Below are 17,940 nucleotides of genomic sequence, written 5' to 3'. Positions count from 1 at the left end.
AGCATATCAACTTGCTAAGCTAGGAAGTAGGATACGACTTACTGATGAGTTGCAACTTTTTGTTACACCACCTCTTTTGGTATCACACCAGCAACTGGCAGATCAAATGGGAATGACGACTCAACAAATGGTTCCTACAACACAGATGCGGGAAGATTTTGCTCAAGGAAGAAACACATGTTTTGTTATGGATAATTTACTTAATGAAACTGTTGCTCATACTGTTTTAACAATAGATGGAAGAACAACAAGCTCTGCTGGTATTGACGATCGCCAGTGTGTTGTAATTAGGGGCGATACCTCATGTAGTTATAATATAGATACTACTAGTTTATGTAGTATGGTGCATGAGCACCAGACTCCTGTACGCAACCTTTAATATATATATAAATTATCTTTTGTACCAAAAAAATATATTTTAACTTTTCAAGTAATCAAATAGACATCTTTCCTTTACACAGGTGTGTCTTGTACACATCTCTCACTAACATGACAAATCAGGTGTGGCTCACTTTAGATTGAGCACGTGATAGCCTTTAATATTGTTTTTTTCTCGTTTTTTAGAATTAATTTTTTTTATTTGGGCTCCACGATTCCACCACCCTAAGCCGCCCGATGACCCTTTCTCCCTCATAACACGACCCTAACACCACCATCCATCCGCCACAATTCAACTTTCAATAAATTTTATGCTTGAGTAACAATCAACCAAAAAAATTACAACGAAAAATAAGAAGAAAATATGGGTGAGGAGTTTGGTCTCTAATCAAGAAATAGAAGAAGCATCAGCAAATTAGGGGGGAAAGGAAAGGAAAGAATAAAAGTGGAGGATGGAGTGGAGAGTTTGGGTCTTTAGTGATGAAAAAGAAGAATAAAGGAGGGGGTTGAGGGGTATCAGTTCTGCCTAGTGAAGAAGAACCTGGGTGAAAATTGAGGGGGAGCTGGTAAGGAAGAAGAAGAATAGGGGGGGGGGGACTAGCCTAGTAAAAAGTAGGAAAACAATTTTTTCTTTAAATGTATTTATTTTTTTATTAATTACATGTGTCAAATTAAATTATACGTGTCGTTCTTAAATTAGTTTATTTGACACGCTATTGGCAAAGGTGACTCACGCATACGATTAGTTAGGCTTGAGTGTTTAGGCACATTTTTCCGATTATAAGTGTCTGTCTGATCACTTGAAAAGTTAAAATTGTTGACACCCAATTTTTTTCTATATATTTTCAATATGCAAAATAACTTCAAAAGGGCATATATATATGCATATGTAAGCATATTCAAGTGTTTTATTATTTTTCCATAATTTTTAAGGTTTCAAATCAATTTATTTTCATCTTTTATCCATAAAAAACCCAATGATTATTTTCAAAATTATTATTTTTGGTAATTCATTTGTCGGACCTTTATATTATGCTAAGATATAACTAAGGTAATTTTTGCATATTTTTACAAATTTTATTTAGTAATTTTAAGCTAAATTGCATATAATTGCAATATTAGCCGCATTTAGATTTAATTGTGTTTTATATTCTTAAAATTTAGTCCTGTATTTTTAAAATTATTAATTATATGTTATAAATCATTTTAGTACTTTTAATTTATTTTCAGAAATTAATTTATCACTTTTTATAAATTAAATAGGGAAAAATGGCTATTTAAAATTTAGCCCAATTGCATTTCAATTATAGCCTAAATCCTACCCCAATTAAACCCAAGTCCCCCGGCCCAATCCTATTTAAACCCCGACTCAATCTCAAATTGAACCGACCCAAACCCAAACCCCTACCTACCCTCTTTAATCCAGGCCGTTGATTATTCAGATCAACGGCCACCATTTGCCCTTCCATAATTAAACCCAAAAGACCCCTAAACCTAATTCATTTTCCACCTACCGCCGCCCTTGAATCCCCCTTTTCTCTCAACTCTCTCTGAAACTCTCCTAAACCCTAGCCGCCGCCACCCTAATCCACCCTAATACCTACCAAATTCATGGCCTTCCGGGGTCATTTGAGATCTATACCAGCCTTCCGTGGCTCCTGGGTGTTTGGTTCTATGGTTTCATGACCAGACCTCGAAGGAGTCTGGTCCAGTCCTTGCTCGACTGTTGTTATGGCCTTTCTCCGGCCATCCACGACCTTTCTCCGGCCATCCATGGCCTTCAAGGCAAATCCTTGACTTTCCTGGTTAGATCGGTATCTTTCAAGGCCTTTCTCATTCCTTTTGGGGATTCTGAAACCCTAATCTCTAGGACCTTTTGATTTCTTTCAGATCTACCTTAGATCTGTTCTTACCTTGAACTTTTAAGTGCTTCCCGAAGGTTCTTTGACTTTTCTTTCAAAATGACTCTTCACATTCAACGATTAGGGTTTTTCCTTTAAGTTTTCTACTCTGATATTAATGTTGTTGATGATTTTGCTATTTGCTCATGTTTTTATTCTATCTATTTCAGCATGTTTTAAACCTCTAGTTCTTTTTAGTTTTATCCGAGTTCCGGAAATTGTTTGTTTAAATATGTACTTGTTCTTTGTTTCTGACCCCATTTCCCTTGTTTGACTCGTTGATTTTTGAGTTTTTACTATCTTTTTAACTCGACTTTTGTTGAAACCCTAACTCCTCAAAGGCTTCCTCACCTGCTGCTGTGAGAATGTTTGCTTTACTACTGAATCCTAGCTTATTTCTGCAACTACTGCATGTTTGTGATTATCTCTTTTGCCAATGTATTTGGCCTCGCATGTCTGATGTTCCTGTTCACTCTATTTATATGTTGAAGCCTCTTCCTTGATTGGTCTTGGTCTTGTGACTGATTACAAAGCTTTTCTTTTATGAACCCTAATTTCACTCGCTTGTTTAAAATTAATTGATTCTTTTCCTTTGCTGTGATATTCTACCTTACTGAATATTTTCCAAAAATAAGTATATTTTTGTACTTAGACTTGATGGTTCACCTCATGCTTTTACTGTCCTTTATATGGCAATGATCAATCTGTCTTCAAACTAATTTTCCTTCCTTAATTGAAGCCTGCTACCGCCGTTAAACAGTGATTCCTTAATTAAAGGGAATCACTTGTGTTAATTGATTCTAATTTGTGATTATTTATGTTAAGACTTTGCTAATTACCTTACTTACCACATGTTTTCAAAACTATAAATACCCACCCTTCTTTTCTTTGACAGGACACGAACGATCTAAGTTCAGAACACACACTTCACTAAAAACTCTCTCTTTTCTCTGTTACTATTTGTGCTACTGCTTTGTCTAGCCGGCCGAAAGCCAAGGCTAGGCTGTGGACATTTGCTTACTTTTCTTTCTGCACTTTGCTTCTTACTGGTATGTCCTAGTTAATTTTCAAGCATCAACAACAACACGTTTCTGTAATTGTTCCAACTTCTTTCATGCTTGTTCATTTCTGCTTATGTTTCTGCAATCAAGTTACATTACTAGCATGTTGAAATGTGTTCCCTTCCCCTTTTTCGAGTTAATGCTCTCCTATGTGTATGAATCCCAAACCCCACATCCCCTCTTTGTGTTTGTATTCTCTGGCTGGTTTGTGAAATGCCAGCATCCTCTATTGCTGTGCATGTCTAAACCTGACCCCTCCTAGGGTCATATGCTTCATGCAATGTATTCCCAAAACCCCTGACCCCTTTGTGCAAATGCTGACTCTGTGTAGTTTAAATTTTACTACTACTGTTTTCAAATCATCCTTATCACTTACTATTTCCCAGCCCAGTTNGAAAAGGAAGAGTACATGGAGTTCTTAAAAGAATATGAGGACATATTTGCCTGGTCGTATGATGATATGACCGGTCTTAGTACATCTATTGTAGCTCACAAACTGCCAACAGATCCAACATGTCCGCCGGTAAAGCAGAAACTCAGAAAGTTCAAGCCAGATATGAGTTTGAAAATCAAGGAAGAAGTTACCAAACAAGTCAAAGCCAAGGTCCTCAGGGTGGTGGAGTACCCAACATGGTTAGCCAACATTGTGCCAGTGCCAAAGAAGGACGGGAAGGTCAGAGTCTGTGTCGACTACCGGGACCTCAACCGGGCCAGTCCGAAAGACGACTTCCCCTTACCGAACATACACATCCTGATCGACAACTGCGCCAAGCACGAGCTGCAGTCATTCGTCGATTGTTTTGCCGGATATCATCAGATATGGATGGACGAAGAAGACGCGGAGAAAACGGCTTTCATCACGCCGTGGGGAATGTATTGTTACAAGATGATGCCGTTTGGATTGAAGAATGCTGGGGCCACCTACATGAGGGCCATGACTACTATTTTCCCTGACATGATGCACAAAGAGATCGAGGTGTATGTAGACGACGACATCATCAAATCCAAGAGAGCCACTAATCACATGGAAGATCTGAGGAAGTTCTTCAGCGGACTGAGAAGGTACAACTTGAAACTGAATCCCGCCAAATGTGCATTCGGGGTTCCCGCCGGAAAACTGCTTGGGTTCATCGTAAAGCAAAGGAAGCATCCAGGTTATTGGAAGAGGTTCATGCAGGGACCTGTGGCCCGCACATGAATGGCTTCGTCTTAGCCAAGAAAATACTCCGAGCTGGTTATTTTTGGATGACTATGGAGACAGACTGCATCTAGTATGTTCGAAGGTGCCACCGCTGTCAGATCCATGCAGACATGATAAAGGTGCCTCCAAACGAGCTCAATGCAACAAGCTCACCATGGCCGTTCGCCGCTTGGGGAATGGATGTCATCGGACCTATCGAGCCCGCCGCATCAAACGGGCACAGGTTCATTCTAGTGGCAATTGATTATTCACCAAATGGGTTGAAGCAGCATCGTATAAGGCAGTAACCAAGAAGGTTGTGGCAGACTTTGTCCGCGACCGCATCATTTGCCGGTTCGGCGTCCCAGAGTCAATCATCACTGATAATGGTTCAAATCTCAACAGTGATCTTATGAGGGCAATGTGTGAGACGTTCAAGATTAAGCACAGGAATTCTACAGCCTACAGACCTCAGATGAATGGAGCTGTAGAAGTAGCCAATAAGAACATCAAGAAAATACTAAGGAAAATGATAGAAAAACACAAGCAGTGGCACGAAAAGCTATCATTTGCTCTGCTGGGATACCGTACCACAGTCCGCACATCAACTGAGGCAACTCCTTATATGCTGGTTTACTGTACCGAGGCAGTCATCCTAGCCGAAGTAGAGATTCCCTCCCTGAGGATTATACAGGAAGTGGAACTTGAAGATGCAGAATGGGTAAAAAGTCACTTTGAGCAGTTAGCCCTCATAGACAGGAAAAGACTGAACGCAGTTTTTCATGGTCAATTGTATCAGAACAGGATGTCCAGAGCCTTCAACAAAAGGGTCAGACCGAGACAATTCACGCCAGGACAGCTAGTACTGAAGAAAAGTTTTCCGCATTAGGATGAAGACAAAGGAAAGTTCTCTCCTAACTGGCAAGGCCCGTACATGGTTCATCGGGTCCTAACAGGAGGGGCCCTCATACTCGCAGAGATGGATGGAGAAGTCTGGACAAAGCCAATTAATTCAGATGCAGTCAAACGCTATTATGTGTAATCATTATGATTTCTGTATGATGTAATATGAACTACGCCTGACCTGATTCCCGTTTAAGAGGGGATACGTAGGCAGCCCTATGGGTTCGGTCACAATTCAATAAAATTTTTAGTTCCCCCACTATTAGAAACTGGGGTAGAATTTTGAGGAGGACCCTCAAAATTCCGTAGCGGGAGAGGTTGCAATGTCCTGAATTATTCACGTCGGCGGTTCATCTAAAAAAACAATTTTTAACTATACATTTATGTCATACTTTTTGCAAAATCCTGCATGTCTATTATTGAAACTGCTTTGTTTAAGCGACGCTATCCCAACGATACAAACGGTATCACCAGATCAAAGCCGAACGAGTCAAGCAAAGCCAGCGGGGGTACGACTAACCTTCCCCTTTACAAAGCTCACGATTTTTCTTTGGATGCAGGCACTAGGATTACGAAATCATTGAACATACTGTACGCCCATAGAACAAACATTGTTCAAGAATACGATTCTCCGAACCATTGCACTTATCAACATTTGCTATTAGCATGCACCCGTAATGTTCCGTATGTCACAACGCTCCCAGCAATCGCCACGCCGCAATCTGCTATCAGCTAAGAAAACTCTACTGTCATCTGCTATTTTATTTCTTGCATAAGGCTACCAATCTGCCTTCCGAGGTTAAGCTCTACCTCTATCTTCATTTGCATTGCATAATTCTACCATTCTTCCTTCCAACTTGCATAAGGCTACCATTCTGTCTTCCGAGGTTAAGCTCTACCTCTATCTGGATCTGCATTGCATAAGGCTACTATTCTGACTTCCAAGGTTAAGCTCTACCTCTATCTATCTTTTGAATTGCATAAGGCTACCATTCTACCTTCCGACTTGCATAACGCTACCATTCTGCCTTCCGAGGTTAAGCTCTACCTCTATCTGCATCTGCATTGCATAAGGCTACTATTCTGCCTTCCGAGGTTAAGCTCCACCTCTATCTATCTTTTGCATTGCATAAGGCTACCATTCTGCCTTCCAACATGCATAAGGCTACCATTCTGCCTTCCGAGGTTAAGCTCTACCTCTATCTGCATCTGCATTGCATAAGGCTACTATCCTGCCTTCCGAAACTAAACGATGTCTCCATCCACATTGCACGGCTGAAAGATCGCCACATTGCACGGCTGAAAGATCACCACATTGCACGGCTGAAAGATCGCCACATGATACTGCATCCTTCATAGGCTGAAATATCGCCAACTTATCCAAAGGCGTCATCGTTCGGAGGCACCATCCTCATAGCCCGAGAACACCATGTCATGGACTGAGGACCCCTTTCAATCTTTTTGCATATGGTTCGGAGGCACCATCTTCATGGCCCGAGAACATCATTTTATGGCCTGCAAATCCTTTATTATACGCTTCATGGCCCAAGACATCATGGTCTAAAGACGTCATCCTAACCGTTCAAAGACAGCATTCATGGTCCAACGGGAATTTGCATCATGTCTAAAGTTACGCACAATATATGCTTGTATCACTTATTTGCATGTAAACCGGCAAGCAACAGCCATCCCGGCAGGAGCAAGCCCGCTCCAGTTCCCGCAGCCATATCAAACCTTAACCATTCCCGTAAGCCGTCCACTCACCCAACCCTAGATATTGCGTTCGTTCTTGGAAAGTATCCGTCGGCCTACTCCGCCGACGAATTTGAAACTACATATGGCCTGATTCCTGTAAAACCAGGGATATGTAGGCAGCTCAGAAGCCAGGGTGCGGCCTAAACCTCTTCAAACCGTTTCGCTCAGTCAAAATTGGCCATCATATCTTTACCCGACAACTCTTTCATCCTTCCCGAGTAAAGAGGGGCAGCTGTTGATACCCAATTTTTCCCTATATATTTTCAATATGAAAAATAACTTCAAAATTGCATATATATGCATAGGTAAGCATATTCAAGTGTTTTATTATTTTTCAATAATTCTAAAGGTTTTTTTTTCAATCAATTTATTTCTCTTTTTTATCCATAAAACCCAATAATCATTTCCAAAATTATTATTTTTGGCAAATCATCTATTGCTTTTTCATCTTTATGCTAAAATATAGCTAAGGTAATTTTGGCATATTTTTACAAATTTATTTAGTATTTTTCAAAGCTAAAGTGCATAATTGCAATACTAGCCCCTTTTAAGATTTAATTGCGTTCACATTTAAAAAATCAAGTCCTATATTTTTAAAGTGTCAATTATATGTTATAAATCATTTTAGTGCTTTCAATTTATTTCCAGAAATTAATTTACTATTTTTATAATTTTAAAAGGGAAAATTGGTTATTTAAATAATAGCCCAATTACATTTCAATTATAGCCTAAATCCTACCCCAATTTAAACCCAATATCCCGGTCCAATTCCAATTTTAACCCGACCCCTAACCCAATTAATGATCCAACCCGGATTCTCCTACCTAACCCTTTCAATCCTGGCCGTTGATCATTTAGATCAACGACCAGTATTAGCCCTTTCCTTTTTTAACCCTAAACGACCCCTTACCTTCCTTATTCTTCACCAAACGCCGCCCTTGAATTCCCCTTTCTCTCAATTCTCTCTGAAACCCCACCTGAACCCTAGCCTCCGCCCTCTAATCCCACCCCAATATCTACCTAATCCATGGCCCCTCGTGGTCATTTGAGACATGTACCAGCCTTCTATGGCTCCTGGGTGTTTGTTTCTGTGGTTTCATGGCCAGTCCTTGAAGGAATCTGGTCCAGTCCTGCTCGACTTTTGCCACGGCATTTCTCCGGCCATCCACGACCCTTCTCCGGCCATTCATGGCCTTTCAAGGCTGATCCTTGACTTTTCTCGTTAGATCGTTAACTTTCGAGATCTTTCTCATTTCTTTTGGGTTTTCTGAAACCCTAATCTCTAAGACCTTCTGATTTCTTTCAGATCTATCTTATGTTTGTGCTTCCTATGAACTTTTTAAGTGTTTCTCGAAGGTTCTTTGACTTTTCTTTCAAAAATGACTCTTCACTTTTCAGCGATTAAGGTTTTCCTTTAAGTTTTCAAAAGATCTCTTCTCTGATCTTAATATTATTTGTGATTTTGCTATGTTTAAAATGATTTGCTCATATTGTTCTTCTATCTATTTCAGCATGTTAAAAAAAACCCTAGTTCCTTTTAGTCTTATCCGTGTTCTGGAAATTGTTTATTTAAGTATGTACTTGTTCTTTCTTTATGACCATATTGTCCTTGCCTGACTTGTTTGATTTTGAGTTCTTACCATCTCTAAAACTCGACTACTGCAAAAACCCTAATTTCTTAGAAGTTTTCTCACTTACTACTACTGGGAGACCTTCACATACTTCTGATTTCTTTTACCTGATACTATGTTTTTCGTCACTGTTGATTCTATGTGACTTGACCTACTTGACTACTGTGCCTCGAATGTTTGCTTTACTACTGAATCCTAGCTTATTTCTGCCACTACTGCATGTTTGTGATTATCTCTTTTGCCAATATGTTTGGCCTCGCATGTCTGATGCTTCTGTTCACTCTAGTTATATACTGAAGTGCAGAATCATGTTTCTTCCTTGATTCATCTTGTGATTGATTGCAAAAGCTTTTTCTTTTATGAACCCTAATTTCACTCGCCTGTTTAAAATTAATAGATTCCTTTTCCTTGCTGAATCCTTTCCCAAAATAAGCCTATTTTGTACTTAGACTTGATGGTTTACCTCATGCTTTTACTGCCCTTTATATGGCAATAATCAATCTGTCCTCAAACTGATTTTCTTTCCTTAATTAGACATGCTGCTACCCGATTCCTTAATTAAAGGGAATCACTTGGGTTAATTGATTCTGACTTGTGATTGTTTCCATATTTGTGTTAAGACTTTACTTATTACCTTACTTTCACTCATTTTCAAAAGCTATAAATACCCACCCCCTCTTCTCTCAAGGGAGGGGACCATCTGAGTTCAGAACACACACTTCACTTAAAACTCTCTCATTTCTCTATTACTATTTGTGCTACTGCTTTGTCTAGCCGGCTGAAGGCCAAGGCTAGGCTGTGGAAATTTGCTTACTTTTCCTTTCTGCACTTTCTTTCTTTACTGGTATGTCCTAGTTAATTTTAGAGCATCAACAACAACCTGTTTCTCTAATTGTTCCAACTTCTCTCATGTTTGTCCACTTCTGCTTATGTTTCTACAATTAAGTTACATTACTAGCATGTTGAAATGTGTCCCCTTCCCTTTTAGATTAATGGTCTCCTATGTGTATGAATCCCAAACCCCCACATCCCCTCTTTTGTTTGTGTTCTTTGGCTGGGTTGTGGGTGTACCAGCATAATCTATTGCTGCGCATGCTCAAACCTGACCCCTCCTAGGGTCATATGCTTCATGCAATGTATTCCCAAAACCCCTGACCCCTTTGTGCAACTACTGATCCTGTGTAGTTTAAGTTTTACTACTACTGTTTTCAAATCACCCTTACCCTTTACTATTCTCAACCTGGTTTTAAATAAATCTCTATGTTTTGCACTTTCACTATATTCCTAGAACCTAAGTTCTGCCCCTCTTGTGTGAGCCTTGCCTTGGGACCCTTGAGCTCCCTCTGAACTTGGACACATAAGGGATGGCCCTTCCACACTACACTCATCTCTATCTAGTTATGGAAACCTGGGTGTAAGCACTGCCTGGGGTCCCTTGAGACCCTTAGGGAACTTTGACACACCCAGGTCTGAGAAAGGCTTTGAAACAAGTGGCATTTGAGGTGGTTTGTTCCATAACTCAGAGAGGAAGTCAGAATCAGGCTTCCTATGGTGGTATCTTCTTATTTTACACTTTTTTGATGTAATTCAGTATTTTGGTCTGTAATAAGTTGTAACGAATATTGGGGTTGGGTAGTGAAAAGGGATGGGGTAATTGTGCATGTTTTAAGGGTAGATATCCTGCCTATAGGATCTGATTAATAAAGTTCTGCATGTTTACTTCCACACTTAGATATCCTGCCTATAGGATCTGATTAATGAAGTTCTGCATGTTTACTTCCATACTTAGATATCCTGCCTATAGGATCTGATTAATAAAGTTCTGCATGTTTACTTCCACACTTAGATATCCTGCCTATAGGATCTGATTAATAAAGTTCTGCACGTTTACCTCCACACTTAGAAATCATGCCTATATGGTCTAATGGCTATAATCAGACATCACATCTGCAAGGCTAAGAATCAGATTCAAAATTAGATGTCATGCCCATAAGGTTAATATCAATATTTTATAGAAATCATGTCTATAGGAATTTTGCTGTGATCAATAAGTCCTGCCCACTCCACTTCATTAGATACCATGCCTATAGGACCAAATCAGCCTTTAATATTAGATACCATGTCTGTAGGGATTAAAATTAGCAACAATAGAGATTATGTCCATAAAATCTGAAACCAGTTTAGTTAAAAATTAGTTTGACTCGTACTGTGTTGGATTAGTTTAAACAACTTACTCCTTTCATTAATGCGATCTAGAAAGCATGCCTATAGGATCCAATTTGCTCGTTTAAAACTATCACTGCTTTGTCATTTTTGAATCAGTAATAGATATCATGCTTATAGGGTATCATCAATACACACTTAGGCAAGCCTTAGGTAATAACGATAAAATTGAATCCGCCTTTGTTTAATTAGCAACTGCTACAACCAGCAGGCAGGCCTGATTCGGACTTCTTATCTGACTTATGTAATAAATTGGTCTGCTTCAACAACTAAAACTCCCTTGTCTTAGTACTTTAAATTTTGGCCCTAAATGTGTTTTAAGTCATGCTATTTATGTGCTTTACTTGAGGAGGTATATATGAGCCTTTTAGTTGTTTACATGTTTACCCTAATATGCAGTCCTATGTGTTTTGAATGTCGCCTTAGTCTTTTTACCTTTAAAACCCAAGAGTCAGCCTAAAATCCTCCCTCTTATAGGAATAGTAGTCCTAAATTCCTCCGGGACTGATAGGAATGAGACGGGTAATAGCATGCAATAGAGGTCGAGACCAACCCGCGCTTTAACACCTTAACGGGGTGGGAAGGGTAGATATGGATATGATGACCGGTGCGCTAATACCACGTGTAGCGCCTCTTTTGAGGAGTGATTATCGGGTATTGCATTGATGTTATCCATATTATAAATGAACTTAGGACTCCCCCCCCCCCCTTTTATATTCGCCAGCATGCTTAGTTATAACTCTTTCAAAACTTTGCTTTATTTTACCATTTCCAAACACTTGTGTATTTAAATCCCCTCTTATTTGAGCCTTGTTTGTTTACTGTTAATTGCACAAATTCACAAAGAACTATCTGGCCGGGAACCACACCAGTGGATCCTGAGGGTTGCCTAACACCTTCCCCTTGGGATAATTTCAATTCCTTACCCTATCTCTGGTTATCAAACATAGTCGTAGTTGAACCCCATAAGTGCCCTAACGCACCTTAAAATCGTTAGGTGGCGACTCCTCAAAATTGCAAACTCCTTTCCCAAAAGGAAAAAGTTGTCCTAATCGAATGTCACAAATCCGATTTCGCGAAGGAAAAAGGGAGCGCGGCAAAAGTGCTTCAATAATCGTTATGGACACTTAAAAAGGCCATCTATATATTTCACCTTTTGAAAAACTTTCTAAATCGGGAAGAAAAGATATCAGGAAAGCAAATAACTCAATTTCGAAGTTGAAAAAAAATGATGAATACTTTTATTCAAAGTCAAGATGGTTCTTCCGAGTTTTAGTGGTTCTTTGAAAATAGAGTAATTTGACCTAACTGAATCTACCGAACTGAGTATTAAGTTTCTCTAATAAAATTATACTTTTTGATGTAATTCTATAATCGTACCGAATAATTGGAGTATTTTTTTTATTATTTTAAAAAATTATCAAATCTCACTGAATAAATTTAAATATATACTTTATATATTAAACTATAAATAACAGAAAATTCAATAGTGATCTTGGAACCTTAAGCCTTGGGTTGGATATGAACAACAACAACAAAAACAATAGACCAGTATATTCCCATCAGGTGGGGTCTGGGGAGGGTGGTCTATATGCAGACCTTACCCCTACCTAATGAAGGCAGAGAGACTATTTCCAGTAGACCCTCGATTCGGAAAGGGTAAGAAGAAGAAGAAGATTAAGGAGAAGAAGGAGAAGGAGGGGAAAAGCAAGAAAAGAGAAAAGAGAAAGAAGGAGATAAAGGATAAGTAGTACTAAATAATAATAACATGGAATACAATACCTGGGGCAAACAAAACCACATAACGTAATAAATATATAAGAATATGAAGGGATATGCGTGCTACTAAGACTATCGGTCAGCAAATAAGAAACTTCTAACTACTTACTAACTTACTACCCTAATCTTCGACCTCCACACTCTCCTATCAAGGGTCATGTCCTCAGTAAGCTGAAGCAACACCATATCCTGCCTAATCACCTCTCCCTAGTACTTCTTAGGCTTAATGCGACCTCTTCTCAAACCCGTCGTGGCCAACCTCTCACACCTCCTAACGGAAGCATTAATGCTTCTCCTCTTAACATGTCCGAAGTATCTCAGCCTCGACTCTCGTATCTTGTCCTCCACGAAAGACACACCCACTTTGTCCCGGATAGCTTCATTCCTAATCTTATCTCTACCCACACATCCATATCAACATCTTCATTTCTGCTACTTTCATCTTCTGCAAGTGGGAGTTCTTGACTGGCCAACACTTAGCAGCATACAGCATAGTCGGTCGAACCAACACTCTATAAAATTTATCCTTAAGTCTTGGTGTCACATTCTTATCATATAAAATACCGGATGCGAATCTCCATTTCATCCATCCCTCTCCGATGCAATGTGTGACATTGTTGCCAATCTCCCTGTTACCTTAGATAATAGACCCGAGATACTTAAAACTACCTCTCTTGGGGATAACATCAAGCTTTACATCCATGTCTGTTTCATGGGTCCCGTCACTGAATTTGCACTCTAACTATTCTATTTTGGTCCTGCCCAACTTGAAACCTTTAGACTCCATGGTCTGTCTCCAAACCTCCAACCTCGCGTTAACTCCACCTTGCATCTCGTCAATCAGCAATATATCATCGGCAAATAGCATGCACTAAGGCACCTCCCCTTGGATGTGTCACGTCAGCACATCCATCGGCAAGGCAAATAAAAATGGGCTAAGAGCTGATACCTGGTACAACCCCATCACAACAGGAAAATGCTTCGAGTCACCTCCCACAAACCTCACCCGAATCTTAGCACCATCATACATATCCTTAATCACCTTAGTGTAAGCTACCGGAACGCCACTAGCCTCTAAACACCTCCACAAAATCTTCCTTGGAACTATATCCTATGCTTTCTCAAGGTCAATGAATACCATATGCAAGTCCTTCTTCCTTTCCCTATATTGCTCCACTAATCTCCTCACCAGATGAATCGCTTCCGTAGTCTAATACCCTGACATGAATCCGAACTGGTTCTCGAAAATAGACACACACCTCCTCATTCGAACCTCCACCACCCTCTCCCAAACCTTCATAGTGTGACTCAACAGCTTTATACTCCTATAGTTATTTCAATTTTCGACATCACCCTTGTTCTTCTACAATGGAACCATCGTACTCCACCTCCATTCTTCCGATATATTCTTCGTCCTGAAAATAACATTAAATAATCCGGTGAGCCACTCCAAGCCTGCTCGCCCCGCGTTCTTCTAAAATTCCACTAGGATTTTGTCTGGCCCCCGTCGCTTTGCCCCTGCACATCTTACACATCGCCCATTCCACCTCCTCTAACTTAATCCGCTTACAATACCCAAATCCTGCCGACTCTCGGAGTGCTCCAACTCACCCAGCACAATGCTTTTATTCCCCTCCTCGTTCAACAGTTTCTGGAAGTATGTGTGACATCTTCTTCTAATAAGTGCCTCGTCCATCAATACTTTGTCATTCTCGTCCTTGATGCACTTGGATTGGTCGAAGTCACGGGCCTTCCTCTCCGTCACCTTGGCCAATCGGTACAACTTCTTATCCTCGCCTTTTCCCCCGAGCTCCTCGTACAAACGACCAAATGCCGCATTTTTAGCCGTCGTAACTACTAACTTCAACTCTTTCTTTGCATTTTTATAACACTCCTAATAAGTCCTTCTTTTCTCCTCATCTGTATTCTCCACTAGCTTCAAATAAGCATCTTTCTTGGCTTCCACTTTACCTTGGACCTCTCCATTACACCACCAGTCCTCTTTATGACCCCAAAAAAGCCCTTCGTGACCCCTAAGACCTCTCTAGTAGCTTCTTTAATGCAATTCGGTGTCGTGATCTACAAACTAGTCGCGTCCCCCTACTCCTCCAGGACCTCATAGCCAGTAACTTCTCCCCCAAATCCTAAGTGTTGTCCTTGGTCAAGTTACCCCACTTGATCTTAGGTTGCCTGCACATCGCTCTCTTCCTCCTACTCTTTTTGATCTCCAAGTTTATAACTAGGAGTCAATGCTGGGTCGTGAGGTGATCTCTGGGATAACCTTGATATCATTGTAAAGACCTTTATTACATTTTCCTCTAGAGAAGGTAATTACTACGAGTCTTGACCATCAAATTCTGAAATGTGACCAGGTGCTCCTCCTGCTTCGAAAAACTCGAGTCAACTATAACCAAATCAAAAGCTCTAGAAAAATCCAACAGTGAAATACCTCCCTCGTTCCTATCCCCAAAATCGAACCCGCCGTGCACATCATCATAACCCTTAGCACTAGCCCCAATATGTCCGTTGAAATCTCCGCCATGCGAAACTTCTCGGTATGTGGGATAATACGCACCACCTCGTCCAAATCCTCCCAGAATTGATGCTTGACCTCCTGGTCTAAACCTACCGGGGAGTGTATGCACTAATCACGTTTGCAGTAAACCCTCCAACTACAAGCTTAATACTCATCAACCTATCGTTTACTCTCCTAACCTCGATCACGAGCTCCCTGAGGTCCCTGTCAACTAAAATACCTACCACGTTCTTACCCTCAACGCTTCCTGAGTACCATAGTTTAAACCCGTCTACATCTTGTGCCTTAGTACCTTCCATCTAGTCTCCCGGACACACACTATGTTGATCTTCCTTTTCTGAAGAATCTTACCTAACTATATAGACTTCCCTGTCAACATCCCTATGTTCCAGGACCCAACTCTCAGCCTAAAGGCTCCCTAATCCCCCTTCCCACCCCTAGTCCCCACCTCCAACCTCACCCGATGACATGACCTTACTCTCACATCGTTCATTACAGCCACTATAAGCTAGAGGTATTAAGTAATCGCTGCCACTAAAAACAAATAGCGAGAACAAAGGAAAACAAGCTAGGAATCCGAGAGCTAAGAAACCACAAAGGCGCTACTAGGAGAATAGCAACGCAAACAAGCACTAGAGCAGTGAATCTACCTCGTCTAATAAACTACCACTGTGCAAACAGAAAATTAAAAAAGGATAGACGAAATCTTAAGATAAAAAACACTAATTGCAAAGACTGAAAATCAAGTAAGTATTGTCTACCTAAAGCAGTCAATCCACCCACAGAAGGCAACCAAAAATATGTAATAAATAAAATGGACGATTACAACGAGGCAACAAGAAGGAAAACAAAATGTTTTCTCTGTACTTGTAATTAGGTTCTATTCTTTTTGGCTTGTTGTTATCTGATTCGCTTTGGATATGTTTGTAACCGCCAACTGCCTGTCATGTGCCCAGTAACCACTGCTTGTGCATTGCATGTGCTTGTTTTGCCCAGCCGCTGCACGCCCAAGGCTGGCATTGCACCCAGCCTTGCCCTTTGACATTGCTCCGCCCCAATGTCATGGACACAACTTACCGCCCATTGACTTAGCCGTACACGCCCATTGCCACAACTGCCCGCTTATGTCAAGTCGCCCTCAACTTGATCAAATCTGCCCACATCAATGTCATTGCTTTCCTTGCCTTTCCTTGTCATGTCTTGGCCCATGCTTTGACTTGGCTTTGCCTTGCCATTGTTAGTCCAACCCGCACGTCCATGTAAAATGCGCCTTGCATCCGTTCAAGGTGCGTTTGTCCACCCCGCATAGTCCGTCATGCCGAGCTGCCCGTCATGATGTTGCCACATTTTTCAGGTTGTGTGCCAAGGCCATCATGAAAATCCTTGTCACAACCCACATATGCCGAGGAACTTTGTCAATGGGCTAACAGCTGCCACTCCCCCTCCCCCCTTCTTTCCTCCATAACAACCGCGCTGCCACCACAACCATTATTCTCATTTTGCTCCATTATTCCATTTTCGAATAATAACAACATTATGCTAATCGGACCTAATCGAACGGGTCCGATTAGAAAATCTTTAATTTTTTTCCGATTTGATGTCCTTTTTTTGTTGTGAAATTAGGATTTTGTTTAAGGAGAAGTACCTAGGCCACAAATTTTTTATTTTATACAATAAATTACCATTTGAGTCTAACAATTTATTAAGAGTTTGCAAAATTTACAAAAATTATGAAGAAAAAACTAGACTATTCCGGAATTTAAAGCCCATGAATTCATAATGGGTTCTTTGATTATCTTATGTGATAAGGAAGAAAAAAAGGTTTACCATTGTAAGTAATATTTGAATGTGAAAATTAAGGTCTTTTGACGAACATTTTCGAAAAATGACAGCTCCAATGGTAAATGTAAAATGAAGAAGATGATAAAAATATGAAAAAGGACCAAAATTGCCCCTAGACTAAAAATATGGTGGCAGCGTAATTGCTATGGAGGACAGGGGATGATTGCAGCTATAATGGTGGTAGAACTGGAAAGATGCGTAATTTAATTTTTTTGACAATCAAGAGTTTTGCCATTTTTTAAGGCGGGTCAAATTTTTGGGTTGGCTAAAAAAATGGGTTAAGGGTGGGTTTATTTAATTGGGGTCATGGTTTAAAATTGGACCAATAAAAAGTTTCTACGTGTAGTTTAAGTAAATATTTTTTTTGTGTGGCATTGACCATTAGTTGTGGGGCATAAGTGAGCCAGAAAGATAATGGAGGGGCATTTTTGGCTCAATAGGTGGATGGAGGGCATATTCGTACCAAATCGAATAGTCGGGAGGACATTTTTGGCCATTTTTCGTTTTATTTAAAGTAAATTTTCTTGTTTTTTGAAGATGCAACGTTGTTAATAAGTTTTTACCATTGATTCTCTTTTTATATTTTTTTCACTTGCCAATTTATTCAATTCATCTAATTTTGCTTAAGGCACTGGTTAGATCGCTTCTTTTTGAGATTGTATTGAAGATTAGTTTTTCTCCCCTTTTTTGTGTGTGTTTTGAGTAATTTGATTTATAATTTTTGGTTGACACGTTTGATCCTAATATTCGA

Source organism: Nicotiana attenuata, unplaced genomic scaffold, assembly GCF_001879085.1.
Source record: "Nicotiana attenuata strain UT unplaced genomic scaffold, NIATTr2, whole genome shotgun sequence".
Lineage (NCBI taxonomy): Eukaryota > Viridiplantae > Streptophyta > Magnoliopsida > Solanales > Solanaceae > Nicotiana > Nicotiana attenuata.
Note: the sequence above shows the minus strand (reverse complement) of the source record.